The following is a 17,326-nucleotide window of genomic DNA, read 5'->3' as shown; positions in this document are numbered from 1 at the left end:
ATGGTAAGCTGATAACTGTACACTGATGTATATTATGCATTTTTAAATGATTGTGTCTTTGTCTGGTATCTGCTTCTGGGAGCTGTACAGCACTTCTGTTTACACTTTAGCTGATTAATTTTCCAGAGTCTTTCCATTCTTAGTCGTGGTTACACTTTCCTAGCCAGGAGCTTTCAGCAATATGGTTGAATGTCTCAATTATATTTATTGTCATCTGCCCCTTATATGGTTGTATCCAGACACATTCCTGCATCTTGCTTTGCAAACATGGATATTAACAGAAGGTCTAAGATGGACAAGGGGCAGAAATATGTTTTGCCCACTTTTTTCATTGATGATGTTTTACTGGACTCCATGACTGTATGCTAAAGAGTATAAAGATCATTTCCCTAACACATTTTTAGAGTTTATTTTCCCCAATGGACACTTATCTAATTTGTTAGTAAGCGATGCATTCCTGCTGGAGGACATGCACCTTACATGTAAATGATACTAAAAGAATAATGCATTTGTTTCTGTTTTCTTTTGTGAACATGAAATTTTAGGTATCATGTCTTAAAAACTCTCTGTAACAACAAGAAATTTCTTTTAAAGAGGTGTGTGGAGACAATCATAAAGACACAAAAAAATTATTGGATGATATGGGGAGAAACATTAAAGATGATCAACTCAAGAACTTCAGGAAATATCATTTCCCCTTAAGAGCAACATCTTACATTGTTCTAAAGAGAAGTAGAGCTCTCATAACCCCATATTAGGAAGAAGTGGAGAATATCTCATTTATTCAGACATATAGCAGTCCAGGCCCTGCACTAGTGTAAGGCATTGACAAGTTAAAAATCTCTTTGAGATTCATGGATGAATATTTACTTCAAATTGATTCTTTCTCTTCTGCTAGGACTAAGAAAGAACTAAACTACCACAACTAACTTCTTTAGAACATCCTTTTTGATAAATATTATGTTTTAAACTGTTTTTAGGACTTAATATTTTCACTTGAAATAGCATGGACTACTCAGTTTGTTTCTTTTCTAATTTTTCTGAGGCTGAATCTTTGCAAGATCTACTGAGGATACAAAATGGCAATTATTATAGTCAAGAAGTACATTATGTGAAGAATTAGGAAAATTCCAGATTATTAGTCTTTTTCATCTAGAAGGTTACTAGTGGTGACTTGTTTTTTGTTTGTTTGTTTGTTTTATACAAGAGAGAACTGAAAATGATGACTGGATTGATTTTTTTTTCCATAGTAAAAAAAGAAAAAAAACAAATATTAGTAAATTAATAATACAGTTAGAGATGGCAGCAGTGAAAGCACAGATATAGTGATGATGATGATGCTATCAGCTATCATCTGCATCAAGCAGTGGACAGCTCTTGACAAGTGTATACTGCTAGTATATATTGCCTTAATTCAAATGTTCAAAAGAATTCTCTAGCCTCACACAACAATTTCTGGATGAGCCATTAGTACCCTTGCTGTGCATCCTTCTTTCAGCAGTCACCTGTCAAACAAGTAGCTAGCTCTGCGTGAAGAAAAGAAAATATGAGCAGCAACCACAGCAGCAACAACTTCTAGTTAACCTCCAAAGAGATAAATAACATTTTAGGAGTTTGAGGATAAACTGTTGCTTTAAAATGCTAAAGGTGATCTTTCATATAGAGAAAACTGTTAATAACATCTGACACTATACACTGACCTCATTACATTTGTGTTTTCTACCCTAAGATGTCATTTGCCCCCTACCTGATTAGTCTTTCATTCTGGAAAAGCAACTTAGAGGACAGAACTCCTGCAGCCCTTATACAGAAGAGTTTCTGTGCATCCTCTGGAAGTACTTTAGACAATTTCAGGAACTAGCAGATAAACATACTGAGAAAATGAACTTGGTGATATTTTTGAAATTTGCATCACTTAATGATGTAAAATTGTAGCATAAAAATGTCTTGATTCAAGTTTGAATCTGCACCATGAATCTCAGAGGTCAGAATAAGATAATGTTGGAAACACAAACTGATAAAAAGAATATTTGTGCAAAATCGTATTTTAATATCTGTGTTTTCATCTTTCCTCTACAACCTTGAGAAAATGATATGGCAGAATTATTTTTATGTGAAAGTCAAAAGAACTTATGGCATGTTTTCATACAAGTATTTAAACTGTAACAATTTTCTCAGACAGAAAAAAAAAATGAAATGTCACTGCAAGGGGTAAAAGGCAGTCTTATTATCAGTAAAGAGACCTCCTGGCTTCTCTGACACCAGCCTGCTATCCTATGACTCCATCTCTTGTGAGCCACACCTGGGGGAAAGAAAAAACCCACCAGCAAACAAACAAACAAAAAATCCAACTCATAATTACATTTGATTTGATGAAATAAAGTGGATGTCAGTGCTGTGCAGCACAAACATCCCTACTGACCCACCATCTGCACAGTTTCTCTTTTTCAATAGATCTGAAGTAGTTTTGCAGCAGAATTCTTTGCAGCCAGTGGAGAATAGTGGAGAAGACAGCAAGACCATGAAACTGTATGATAGATTATTTCTTCTGCCAAAAAATGAATTAATTGTGATAGATGTAAGAGTACAAGAGGTACCATGAAATCCCTTGTTCATATTGTACTTGTTCGGCACTCTGCTTTGAATTTACCAAACAGGTATACAAGTGACATTTGGGTCTATTAAAAGGCACTTTGTCAGCCAAACATTTCTTTTCTGTGTTTTGGTCATTTTTGGAAGTGGTATCAGCATAGGGAATCTAATCCAGTTGAAGAAGAATTCAGCATTTTGGACTTGAATGTTCCCTATATTCCCTGAATTTGGAAGTAATAACAGTTACAAAGCTTTATTGCAGAGACTTTCACTTTACCCAAGACTACCAAAGAAAAATCAACGCACTTCATTGGACTTGTGCTGATTCCTGGAAGAAGTTGCCTTTTTTTTTTTTCACAGCTGGCATCTACCTGCCATTGACTTCTCTTTCTTGACATCACCTCTGGCTTGATGTCTCACTCCTCACTTATATCTTTCTATTGATCCTTCATTATTGGTTGCTGCTTGACCAATTCCTTCTCACCTCTGAGGCTGTCCTCTGACTCCTAAAGATTTGTTCCTACATCCCAGCCAGACCTAAGTCTGTTCTTCCTTAATATCTTTCACTAGTTGCTCAAACCTGCAGGTTACTCCAGATTTCCACCTAATGTTCACTGGTTTCCTGCAATATCTGCCTCTTCCTTGGAGCTCTCCTGCTCTTTACTGTCTGATGTACTGTCCCTGCCCCACTGAATTTTTTAACTCTAGCTAAAAAAAAAAAAAAAAGATAAATGGAGATAAAAGCAACATACTAACCTAGCTGAGCAGCATCCTAACACAGCTGTCATTCAAGCACAAAAGGAGCAGAAACACGCCTGAGGCTAGTAGGACAATGTTATTATGTTTCTCTGAACTGTAATACTTTACTTCCCACAGGTCACTCAGTAGATTCAAGAGTCTGGTTCCAAAGAAACAGACCAGGTCAGTCAGTTCAAAGAATAGGAAAACTGGAATTCTCTGAAATGCAAAAAGACTTATTTTTACAACTACGAGATGAATTTTTTCTTTTTATTTCTTTTGAATTGGATTTTTTCTGTGGAATTCATTCGCATAAATACTTCAGTAATAGCAGCAAAAGATATCCAACTCTATCTATTTTCTTGTGTTAGTAGATAAGCTGGTTCTTGAAATAATGTCCTTTTGTTTGGGAAAGCATAATTCTGACTCTGAAGCTATATTGTGCTCTGAGCATCTGAATGTTGTTATATATGAATTTTTACACTGAAGCATAAAGTTTTCCTGGTGTATTGTGAAAGAACTGAATACAGACTACTGCAGAACACTTTCACTTTCAGTCATATACACAAAACTACATTATTTTTACATTTTCTTTTAATAGAGTTGTGAGGTATAACATGACAAGGTCTCTAAAATCTGTCTTACTATGCTTGACCTGAATTATAAAATTTCAGTTTTCATAATTATGAGACAATGAAGAGCTGTGGCAGTTGTCTGTCAGCTCTTTCAAGGCATGGCAGTGAATCAACCTGCATGGAAAGTTTGTGATCAAGGTCACATAATTTCTTACCTGGAGGAGGACACAAGCTCTGACTGCGAGGAAAAGGAAGCAGCACCCATGTTTGAACCCCAACAGAAAACATTCAAGTAGCTTTTATTAACAAAATAAGCTGATTTGGAAAATAAAACATGATAAACCTCCGTTTATGAACTGTTCATTGACTGCTGTGAACTGCAGTTTTCCTATGAGTTTCTGTATTCCTTTAACAGGCAAACTGCCTTTGAGATCAGCATAGACTCAGAGCAGGATGGAAATGCTGTTTTGCTTTTGACCCCCACTTTTTCTACTTTGTCATTTCTTGGGAGAAAAACAAGTGCACTCCAGCACACTACCTAGAAGTTAAAAGAATTTCTAACAAAATGTTTCTTCATCCAGTCTTCATTCCTAGAAATAGGCTAACAGGTAGAAAATGTGAGTTGTTATCCCACTCCTAATTTTCAGAAATAATTTTGCTGAACATGATGTTGTATCTATTATTCTTCTTTGGTTGCTCATTGCCCAAAGAACTTGCTGCTTTTAAAATTCAGCAAACCTTGGCTAAGATTTCTTGGTCCACATTGCTCTTGGCACAGATTTGGAAGCAGCATGGAAATGATAGAAGTAATTTGTCCTAGGCAGGACAACTCTGTTGAAATCTGGCAGCAGAGGTATTCTCTGCCTAGACCAGCTGTACTTCATGGATCACAGTACAATACAGTTGTTCCCGCATTTTTCCAAGGTAAGTCTTCTTCATATGAGACAGTGAAGCCAACTCACATTTTCATAAGTACATTTTCTTTTTCTTACATGATCACTCACAATTTTTTTATTTTCATGTCTTGGTCCACACTAAATATAATTTCTTTTGAATTTTTTTTTCTATTTTATATATAATCATGTAAATAAATGTAAGGATCATGAAATTTATAATATGTAGTAGAAGTTGATGCATAATGTAGTTTTATATGTAAAATAACATATAATTTTATAATAAAAACATTGTTACTTATAGAGTAAAATATATACACTTAATATGTTACAAAAGGCCTGCTAGCAATTTTATGCTGTTTAAGGACAGCAAAATACAATTATTTAACCATACTTATAAAAAAAATGCATTTCATAAATTCTAAAAAATAGCATACTTCATCTTTTTCTTACTCAATGTTGTGCTCATTTTACTTTAAAAGTAAAAAAAAAATAGAAATGTTAACTCATCAGAGTTTTATAAGCATTCTGTTATTGAAGCTTTCAGTGAAAAAATATTAAAATGAGGGCATGTATAACAATGAGAAGCACTAAAATATAAGATCTATAAAAGTTAATCTGAAATAATTTGGCAGTTGCACTTGTATAAAAAATAATCTTCACATTCTGTGTCATCACAGTTTTCTTTATGATACTTTGCAATGTGAGATTTAAATAAATAATTCCTGTCATTAGGCAAAATATCACCCACAGTTTTAAAGACAAGTAAGAATATGTTTATATGTATGAATGAGAAATTTACAGATGGTTATCAAAGGAAAGTAGTGTCTATGTTCCCCAAACCACCTACAGTCTTATTGCAATATCCATAAGTTACTAAACATCTTGAAATATTGTCTGCATATTTCTGAAGACAGTTTTAACTCAATGTCTGTTGGGAAGTATATTCACTGTGCTATCTTCAGGGAGCCCACAGTTTGCTCAAGAAATGACTGAACATACAGACACACACAGCACTAATGTTCATATATGAACGTCTAGAATGCACGACTAAATCAAGAACAAATATATCTATGCATGCTTTGACAAAAAAAAAACAAAACAAAACAAAACAAAACAAAAAAACAAGGGGAAACACAACTGAACTGAACCTAGTACTAATTACTTTTATTTATCTATCACCTGCATCTGTCTCCCAGTCAGTAACTTACAAGGAAATTTGGTCTGATTCCCACTGTAGTATCAGACCTTTAGTACAAATTCTCTTGCAGTCTTAATTGCCCTGAAGATTCTGAAATGGTTTTCAATCCATCATTTTCTTTTTTAAATTAATAGTATGAAGGCTTGTAATTTATATCCAAAAAAAATTACTTTTTTTCTCATTGTCCTCATTCTCCATTAAGATTGCAATTATGTCCAATAATTACTATTATTACTGCTAAAGTAACAAATTACTGTAAAAATAACAGAAGTAAAACAGTTTTTAAGTGAAAGAAAGAAAAGAGAATTTTCAGATTGGAATACTTTTTGGTAGGGACAGTTTGAAAAAGTTAATAAGTATATTATCAGTATCATTTTATAATTCCTGTTATTTAGGTGCATATTAACATAAAATTAACAACTCTAAATTTCATTCACTAGAGGGAGTGCTTATGACTCTCAAAATTTTGTTTTTTTATAATTTTTCAGACTGTTTTAATTTATAGAGAAAAAATTCTCTTGACATGAAAAATAGCTTGCAGAAAAAGTCACTGTAAATGACGAGTTGTTCTGAATGAACAATGTACTGTTATATATTCTTTCTTTTCCAAAATGTAATAGAAATTTAAAGAAAAGTGTGTTGTTGGTTTACATAAGATTCATTTAAAAAAAGCGTCAAATTTAAAAGTATGACAACCAAAAAAGAAAAGACCTGGTTTAGTGTTTCCTAAGTGGATGCTATCATTGCCATGATAATTAGTCTCTTGCCCCTTTCTCTTCACCATTTCATTTGTTAATGTCTGTAAGGCAGAGGAGATGCAGTTGTAAAGCAAACTTTCCTAAATACATCTGTCACACGACTGAAAAATTACTGTGATCTCTCGCTTTTCATTTGCCAGATGTAGACCAGCCCCAAAAATCTTCATCTGAACAGGTCGGAGAGGCTTTGGGGGGTACCTGCCATCCAGGCAGGGTGAGCCTGCCAGAGGCAGAGTATGACTCTGTCACATCACGAGCAGAACCAGCAGGCCAGTGGAACCTCACCAGCTTAATCTTGATGTACAGAAGAAAAATAACTTCTGCTTCTTCTACCTCTCTTTTTCATCTTTCATTTCCTTCTTCTCCTCAGCATCCTCTCCAGCATCAATGTGACTCTTCCCTGCTACTATCCCAGACTATTCCTTATTGATTTTTTGTATAGTCTGTCTTTATTATCACCAATATCATCTCTGTATCTGATCAAAGGTCTGTCAAAAATGGCAAGAGCACTCTCACCACAGCAACTGCATCATAAACACATCCCACTTTATACTTTGGATACCTATACTTAAAAATATGATTTTTTTTCCCCTCAGCAAAGTAAACTCCATTTAACCAGCCAATAGAGGATTAAAGTCAGTTCTGTCAAAAATTTTGGGATTACTTTCATTTCCAAAAGTTGGTTCTGGGCGTCTTTGGATGGGACATCTAAAAGTTTTCCTAAAATAGAAAGATTTCTTCTAGAGAAGACAGGAGGACTAGAGCTTCTTTCTGATGATGGTTTTGTAATACCATCATCATCATCATCATCATCGTCATCATCATTCAGCTTCTCCAAGGTACTGTACTTCATGTACTGAAGAACATGGGGGTTTTTTTTTCCCTTTTTCTTTTCTCTTTTTAATTAAAAAATGCAGAGAGCTGCTTCTTTCTGCTTTTGCTTCTTCCTATCAAACCAGGAGACAGCATCTCTACATGTCTAGGAGATGACATTGAGTTACTGAAGGTTATTTCACGTTGAACAAAAGACACCCAGTGAATTTTTGGAATAGAATTACAATTAAGGATATTGCTAGTATAAATTTGAAACTCCTTTTTTACTCCTTCTATGTGCTGCGTATTTGCCTTTCAGTCCTTTGTTCTACCACTACAACCTGAGTGTGACTAAACAGAGAGAGAACTAACACAGTTAAAAGAAAAAAGGGAGAGAGAGAAATATTCTATTTTGTCATTTCGCCTAATGGATTCAATAGAAAATGAATGTTGGGCAAAAAGTAAAAGGGCACACATGGGATGGCAGGACTAGTGACAGAAAGGTCAAGGTAGGAAAAAGGGATGTGTATTTTATACCAAGGAGCCCTTAAAGTGTCTCAGGCATTTCATATAAGTCCTCCCCTGTGTTCACCTAAGAGTAATTTGGAACAAAGATTTGTGGAGCTTTTTTTTACATATCAGCCTTTAATTGTTCTATTTCAAACACCAAAATGCTCCTCACTTTGTACTTAATTTAAAATGCTTATGTACCCTGCAGAATCAGGATCGAAAATTCTAATTCATGTTTGGAACAGGAGGTGAAGAAGGAAATGCATTATGTATTAAAATAATAAAATGACCCAGAAAAACAGTCAGAAAATGGACTTTTCTGACTACTGAGTTGCAGGCATGAGTATATTGTATTTTCTGTAGTAGAGAAGTATTTTCAACCAACACTGATAAGCCAGGGAGCCACAGACCAAGTTTATCAGGTCCATTTTGCACATCCTATCAGTGATTTTCATGTGCAATTCCATCAAAAATAATTGCTGTCAAATCAAATAAAAGCATTTTCAGCCCTTTTTTTTTTTTTTTTTTTTTTTTTTGTGGAATATTTAAGACAAATTGCTTTTAGCACTCCATAAAATCAAGTGTGTCATGTTTGATAGATCTTAAAGACAGGAATATATTTCAGAAAGAAAGTGATTCTGTTATATTTCATCATGTAAGTTCTTTCCCATGAAATTTTGCAAAGTTAAATTATCTTGAAATATACATCAGCATTACATTGCAAAGACAAAGACTTGATCCTTTGGTAGTCCTAAGAAAACAACAGAGTTCAATACATTATCTAAAAAATCAGGAAGTGTTTAATGTGGGATTTTGACCCACAATCCCTACTGGCATCCCATCTGTTTCTTGAATAAATAATAGAATTCATCAGACAGAGAAAGACTTAGGCCGAAACATCCAGATATCAGATAAATCCCCAAGTTAATTCTAATACAGTTTCTCAGTGAGGGAAATCTGTAGTAACTTGAATAACAGTTATTATTACAAACCTAGTATAAATATTCAGTCATTCTAAGTCAATAAATTAAACATTTTTCCATTGAGGGTAAATGGAATTGTGTCATCTAGCCATTGGTATATGCTGAAGTAATATACAAATATCTCTTTCCCAGTGATTAGCTTTGAATGAAGAACACACTGGCTATGTTGGAGATGTATAGCTTATATGAAGCAGATTAACACACATGGTCATTTATTACAAAACCATCATCACAAAGCAGCTCTAGTCCTGCTGTCTTTCCTAGAATAAATCTATTTTAGGAAAGCAGAGGCTTTTAGTTAAATGGAAATCACTAGGTTAATGCCTCTCTGGAATGGGTTATCTCCATCTTTGCAAGTTTTCAAACCTTGGCTGGAGAAAACAGACTGACTTAAACCTAGGGGTAGCAATAAATTCAGCTGAGTCTAGTCTGAAAAACCTCCAGGATTCTCTTCTAACTAACATTTCTGTTAGTCTTCCTGACTGAACTGCCTGATAAAGACATTCTCACCTGGACAAGGATGTTTCATACTGACAGAGAACACAATCCAAAGTGTTCCATATATTATTCAGTGGAACTGAAGATAACCGCTTTCCAAAAATGTCAGTTTGGATCCTCTGAATGACTTCATTTTAACAGTGAAGGTTTACTGTGAAGAACAATGAAAGATCCCCTTTTCTGAGAGGTTTTTAAAGAAGCCTGTATGACAAAGATAGGAAAAAAGGGAACTAATGGGACTTTTCCATATCCAAACTAGTCATGGAGCATTTTGTAAGTTTGGCCAAGCAGTTCTTAGACAAAAAAATATACTGAGTGATCTGGATTCACAGAGAATTCAGATAACAGGAGAAGAGCTGGGGATTTCCAGACAAATTAGGACAGCAATTGCCTTGGTGTCTTGCTGCTGAGAGATTAAACACAACACATGTGCTGACATGCTCTCCAGCCAACAACCTAGGTCACCAGAGCAACTATTGTCAACGTGTTTTTATCACTGATAAATGAAAGACCAGTAGCACTGCCAACAAAACAGTTGGATTTGAAAATTAAATGATAAAAAAATATTAAATTTTTGTTGCAATGTCAATAGTGGGATTTGCTCTGTGAGAAAAAGCATCCCTTTTCCTTTATCAATGCAGCAGTGTTATGTCCCTCACATTCCTTACGGTTTTTTAATCAAGAAAATAGATACCTTGTTCAGCAATTGTTCAAAGGCAAGAACTTTCAGGGGTTTGAAGAGCATGTGAGAAGTTTTGGGCAGAAAGGCCACGGGTCAGAGCTCTGATGGCAGCAAAAATGTAAAGAGTGCAGGAAGATGTGTTATTCATTTAGTAGGTGACACTGCTGCCTCAGATGGTAGTAAAACTCTGACCTAGAACATATTTGATTGGTTTTGATCATGATACTATCTCTTAGAGAAAAGCTAGGGTCAAACATTGTTGGATATAAGGTAGTACAAAGTATCTCCTGATCATTTACATCTCCTTGCTGAATTCATATGTCAGTACAAAGTGAGCTAGTACAGGCAGGATTTAATGCAAAAAGACTATTTAAACCAGTAGGAATGGTGTCAATGCTTAATGAAGACATAAGATGACTTGAGGGAAACAGTCAATCTTATACATTTCCAGAATGATTTTCTTTGCCTTAACCAATCATTATTCCATATTCTTTTTTAAAATAATCTACAAATAACAGAATGAATGCATAGGTTTTTTGGACACACTTAGAACCTTCTTTACAGTGCCAACAACTCTGAAAACTATTTCAGTTCATTACAGAAATTTCCATTTTTTTAAATGTAATTACAGAAATTACTTCTAAAACCAAAATATATATAGTACGGAGAGACAATTACAGCAATTGTTTATTATTTTTTACTTCAGTGATTTTATGAGTAGAAAATGCAAACTCAGCGAATCTGCAATTTAGTCTAAAAATACATTTTACTTTTCAATACTGCAATAAACATATAGCAAGAATCAACGTGAAACATGCCTCAGTACTTTCCCTTTCCCTCTCCCTTTCCCAAAGGGCAGGGAAATATACCATTTATAAATGTATTTTAACCAAGGTATGAACTAAGTTCCAGGTTGCTCTGGTCAAAATTACATCAAGAGCGTTTTGAGGAGCTTTTTTTTCCCTTTCAAGGAGTTAGAAGTTAAAGAGGTAAAAATTCAGCACATTTTCAAAAAAATTCCTCTCATTTCATCCTTAATTGTTACCCTTTAATTGTTCCCAATTTTTAAATGCTGAACAATGCTTAACAGCAAACCCAAAAAACTTTCATGCTTTTCTAGTCCTGTTTTTTGGTGTTTTTTTTTTCCTTTTACATTATGCTCCCACTTGCATAATTCAAGGTTCACCTACAGTGGTGTACACGTGTGCCTGTCACTACAGGAATTTTTTATATTGCTGTGGCTGTACCCCTTTGTGATGTACTGTCACTTGTGGTTCCCCTCCTTTTCACCTTGTCTGTGGGGTCCTTGACCCAGAATCCATACTTAAACTAAATTATAGCATAGTTTTGAGTTCATTAATATTTTTAAATAATTCAAACACCTGTCCTAAATTAATCAGGAAACAGTTGCCTCCAAAGGTTATTGGAGTAGTAGTTGCAAACAAAAGGAGAAAAGACTAAAACTTTATTTCCTGCTACAGTTAGATGTATATTTCTACAAAGTAAGTTGTCACTTTGATCTGTTTTGGAGGATCAGGATCTTTATAAGCTTCAACAGAGTAAACAAAAAAGAATTGTCAATGGGTCTTGCAGACACATTTTAGACAATAGAATAATTCTCTCCCTTCAGCTTTTCACAGTCTTAACTTCATGCATCTTAAAGACATTGGTCATCAAATTGCAGTTAGATTATATAGAGCTTACTTTGTAATTTCTTACTGATTTAACAGTTCAGTTTCAAGTGATAATGTGAAAATTGTAATTGGAATTCACAGTTTGACTTTAACAGAAACTAAGAATTAGATGTAGATTTTGTATTTTTTCTTGCTCTTAAAAACTTACTAAACTGCAGAAAATTTCAAATAAACAGAACTTATATCAGTTATGATACATAATATAAACAGTCTATTTTACATCCTCATAATTACATAATTTTTGTTTTTGAAACATCAATTGAGACACAATGAATGATTTTACGAATGTTTCATTAAAGTAATTTAAGTTGCAATGTTTTTACAAAAATCTTTTCAAAACTCTCTGACCTGTAAACCTTTGTTTTCTCTGTGCAGACAGGTTGAAGCTGTAGAAAGGGTAAGCATGTAGAGCACACATATGCACAATGTATATATGAAAATATTTACCTGACTGGCTGCACAGAAAACACAGGCAGAAACATGGAGCACTCAGAAAAACAGCACAAATGATCATATTCTGCCCCCCTTTCTGGCTGGTCCTTTCGTGAGAAAAGAAATATATACAAAATATATGAATATATATATTAGATAAATATATATTAATATATTAGATAGAACATAAATATATAAACATGTCTATCTATACATCTATAAATAAAGACCTATGTCTGTATGTACGTATATTTATATATTTTTATATTTTTGTGTATGTGTCTATATATCTTATGAATTTCTCCAGTGGCTGTGCTCAGACACTCTGCCCAGTTCTTGGCCTCTGCATCCCAGCCTTCCCAGCTGCTGGCACACGGACAGACGGACTCTGAGGGCCCGCGGGCTGCTGGTATCGACCGCTCTGTTCACAAATCACACACACAGGAGCACACACAGGAGCACACACACACACACACACACACAGGAGCACACACACACAGGAGCACACACACACACACACACATACACAGGAGCACACACACAGGAGCACACACACACACACACACATACACAGGAGCACACACACAGGAGCACACACACACAGGATCACACACACACACAGGAGCACACACACACACACACACACATACACAGGAGCACACACACAGGAGCACACACACACACACACACATACACAGGAGCACACACACAGGAGCACACACACACACACACACATACACAGGAGCACACACACAGGAGCACACACACACACACACACATACACAGGAGCACACACACAGGAGCACACACACACACACACACAGGAGCACACACACACACACACACAGGAGCACACACACACAGGAGCACACACACACACAGAGCCAGCTGGGGAAGCCCTGCTCACTTCGACCTCTCCAGCTGCTCCCAAGGTTTCACAAACCCCTGGATCCCAGGCTATGTCATCTACTCACCACCTACTCTTGGGGTGGTGTGTGTTTTTCTTAATGCATGTCTTTCTAGTCCTTCAAGATGGCTTACTCTCTACCCTCCTCTTTCCTGTATTGTTGGTTCTGCCCAGACTTCACTCGATTGTCCATCCCTCCCTGTCCCTCATTCCAGACTGTTCCCCGTCAATCTCCTAATCCCCGATCTCCTATTGGTTGTTCCTATTGTTGCTCCCTCCCTCTCTGTTTTCTCATTGGTTCCTGTGCTTGTGCCCCTCTCCCTATTGGATCCCTACCCTGGACTCCGCCCCTCAGCTGTCCCTTAAAGCCTCCTCTCTTGCGTTATTCGAGGTCTTTGTCTCTACTGTTCCTTTCAGTTGGGTTTGTTTTGGGTTTCTGTTAATCAGATCGCTCCTCAGCTTGGCAAGCAGAGCCTGTGCCGTTCTTTACACCCTGATTCACCTGGTGAGCGCTGAGAGCACTCAGGAGCCCGGGGGGAAGGTGTCACAGCCCCCGCTGCTCGTGGTCGTGGTCCTTGAACCAACCCAGAAGTGTGCACCAGGACATACTCTGGTTTGACCTTGATGCTATGAGTTGTTCCTATCAATAATATGATGTTCCTATCAATACGATGTTCTTATCAATAATATGTCAACCTTGGGAAGCTGCTACATACATCTTGTAAGTACAACTGTTACTAAATGCTATCGTATTAAACAACTAAACTGATGGCGTTTGAAAAGATGCCAGTTAGGAACCATTTCCTTCACACATTTAGATGAAATTTTAGAGTAATTCAAGGTTATGTCCTTGTCCATGTTATGGAATCAGTGTTCTGCCATCCATGAAATCACATGTGGCTCAGGGGAACTTCTGGTTGTTGGAGAAAACAGGCAGAAATCTTTTTGAGAAGACAGGGAACCTGTAAATCATGATGGAATTTATGCACAATGTAAAATTACATATGTTTTTCACTAGGGAATAAAAGCAATCATATTGAAAAAATGTACAATCTGATCCAAACTAACCTGAAAATGATATAATTTAAAATTAACTGTCTTGTGACTGTACTCATCACTGAGCCACAGTAGTCCAAGCAGTTCATATTAAATGTGAAGGAATAGCAACTATTTCTATTGAGACATAAATTGCAAATATATAGGTGGTTTTAATAATGTCAAAGAAAGTCCTTAGACCTTAATATCAGGAGCATACACTTTTAAAGAAACAGTAGGGCATTTCTTTTCCAAGTCCAGAACACTATTTATTATTATTTAACATAAGCTTAAATTGTTTTTGTCTCCAAAAAAATTCTGGTTTGCATAGAGAAAAATAGGATTTTGTAGTGTATTTACTTATTTATTTATATTTCATTGGGTGAGTTAGAGGACATTAGATGTTATATATATAACTGTGTTATAATGAGATGATTGATCTGAAAATCAGAATGTTCTTGGCTATTTGAAAAGTTGTTTGAGTGTCATCAATTATTCTCTGTGACAAAGACAAGAAGATAAATTAAAACTTCATTTTGCCCACTCACCAGGAAATGCAAGAAAGATGCCCAGGGCAAACAGTGGTGTTCCCTGTCAGTGTCACTGCTGATCACAAGTGTCCTGAGGTTAAGAGTTGTCCCACAAGTTTTTTCAGTACCACACCTCATGCCTGAGTGGGGAAAGACACAAGTGATGGGCAGGTTACCAGAGGGGAGGAGGATGCTTGCCCATCAGCTTATGTTGCTGACCTTTAGGAAAGTTGAAATACAATTTGTTTCTAGGAAAATTTGAGGTCATTTAGCATCCTCAGGCTTAATCAGTAGTATCTGATCTAGATAGTCAAGTGAAACCTGTCAGGAGTGTGACAAGTGTCAGGAAGAGAGAGAAGAATTGTTTCCTGTGAGGTTGGTCTACTTAAATGACTTTCTGCTTGCAAATGCTGCAGTGACACACTGGCTCTGGTGGTGATTGTACCCTTTGCAAGGGCTTTGGAACAGTTACAGCATCAAAGCATAGCACAGCAAACTAAACAAGTACAAAGCACAAACACAAAAAAGAAGAAGATGCAATCTCATGGCTCTATAGCTGTGTTGTGGAATTTTTTGTGAAGGCGCATAATATCTTGGAGGTGACAGTTTTGACACTGCCCTTGTTTGGTGACTGAATTACCTGACCCTGCTCCCACTTACATATCTCTTCAGGGTTTTATCAGGAGTTCTTTGTTTGCCCATGCAGGCTTCCTGCTGCCTTTCTGTTGTTTTATGTGTTTCTGATTTGTTCATTCTTAAACTTAAAGGTCCTTTAAAATTAGCCAGCGCTTTTGGACTCACTTCCAGGATCCAGGAAGATATCTGAACAGGTCAAAAATTTTTTTATCTTGATAATTAGCGTTGCAATCCTGCTATTTGCATCTTTGCCTTTTCCCAGGTTCCTCAACACTACATCTCATTCTTTAAGGTAATGGACAGTATTCGGGGTGGGGGGGATGCTCTAAAGTATCAAGTCATTCCTTCTGCCTTATAGGTTAATATTTGAGATCCTGTGAGAGATAAAAATCTCTGAATTTTCTCATCAAGGCATGGACAATTGTCATGGTACTTTCTGGGATGTTCACAATAATTCCTAGTCCCATATTGGGGAAGGGTAGACAAGAGTAGAACTTGGACTGTGTATGTGCATAGCCTGGATGCTGACACAGCTGCTCACAAAAATTTTGTCTGTAATGTTGATAAAATTCCTTCCTTGTGAGGAAGATCATTTGAAGAGTTCCATTTTTACCAGCTCATAACAATTCGATTTCTCTCTCTGTCCATTTTCTTCATTTGCTCCACAATCTCTTTTATAATCCTCTTTTATACTAGTTACATTCAATAATTCTGACATGGTTTGATGTAGTAATTTGTGTGTGATATTATAGTTATATGGAACAGAAAATTATCATAATAATAATTTTTGGCCGTAACTTCTCTGAATATCTACTTTTATTCTAAATCTAAATTTGTGTTGTCACCCAGGAATACTCTGTTTTCCCAGAATATAGTAAAGTTGACCCAAAGCTCATGAAAATCACTGTAAAGCTGCCTACTGTCTTCAGGCCCCTACTGAACAATGAAATATTATAGACCATAAAGCTCCTAAAAATGTGTAAAATAAAGATTTAGGATATAGGGACTGAAATCTTCATTATATCTCTGCCAAAATACTACTGTTGAGCATATAAAAATTCAACCAGTCTCACTAGTAGCTGTTCATAGCTCAATCTAAGAAAAATCATATAAAAATGGTATTTATGTATCTCAAATGTAGTTAGCAGAGTTGAAGTAGTAGAAATATATTATTTATATTTTTAGCAACCTTTGTATAACATTATGCCTGAAAATCATTCAAAGTCTGATCCAGAAATCCAAGAGGAGTTTTAACACTGATCTATGAGGGAAACACAGGTAACACAAATTGTGAGGTAGAAAAGAATTCAGGTTAAATTGATGTCATTGCAAAGACTGCTGAAAGGTTTATAAAATCTCTTTTTTTTCCTTCATTGTAAAAAGAATAAAATTCCAGTAGCCTTATCTGTGGAAATGGAGTAGATGGCCAACCCAAAATTTAAGCTAATTTTAAAAGAACAGAAAAAAATATATGAAGCACTCTTTATGGTTCATCTGAATTACTGAAGGTGAACTAGCCCTTTCTGTCTCATTTTTACATTTATAAAATCCAAATATTACACACAGACTGTAAAGTAGTTCCTTAACATTATTTTCACAGACTGAGGAAAATATGTATGTACATACCTGTGACTAAACACATTAAAACATCTGTTTTAATGAGATTTTTCTCACAGTGGACTGTGTAAAGAGTTCTCTTGTAGCAATTGCCTCTCTGGGAACTTTGTTGAAATTTCATAATGTAAGCTTCTGGAATACAAGTATTCCAGTATTTACTGGAGCCTAGCAGTTTTTAAGGTTATGGTGGTTTGACCCTGGTCAGATGGCAGGGCCCCCCTAGTTCTGCTCT

General features: G+C 35.9%; 1 long non-coding RNA gene across 1 annotated transcript in view; it reads right to left on the bottom strand.

The window, feature by feature from the left end:
- The window catches only part of LOC134547683 (uncharacterized), a 36,857-nt gene extending 24,383 nt beyond the window's left edge, over positions 1-12,474 (bottom strand). Inside the window, exon 1 of the long non-coding RNA XR_010079544.1 lies at positions 12,385-12,474. This is a non-coding gene — a long non-coding RNA (uncharacterized LOC134547683). The remainder of the gene's footprint in view (positions 1-12,384) is intronic.
- Positions 12,475-17,326: the final 4,852 nt, after the last annotated feature.

The sequence above is a fragment of the Prinia subflava genome, chromosome 2, assembly GCF_021018805.1.
Source record: "Prinia subflava isolate CZ2003 ecotype Zambia chromosome 2, Cam_Psub_1.2, whole genome shotgun sequence".
NCBI lineage: Eukaryota > Metazoa > Chordata > Aves > Passeriformes > Cisticolidae > Prinia > Prinia subflava.
This window is presented reverse-complemented; position numbering and strand designations above follow the sequence as displayed.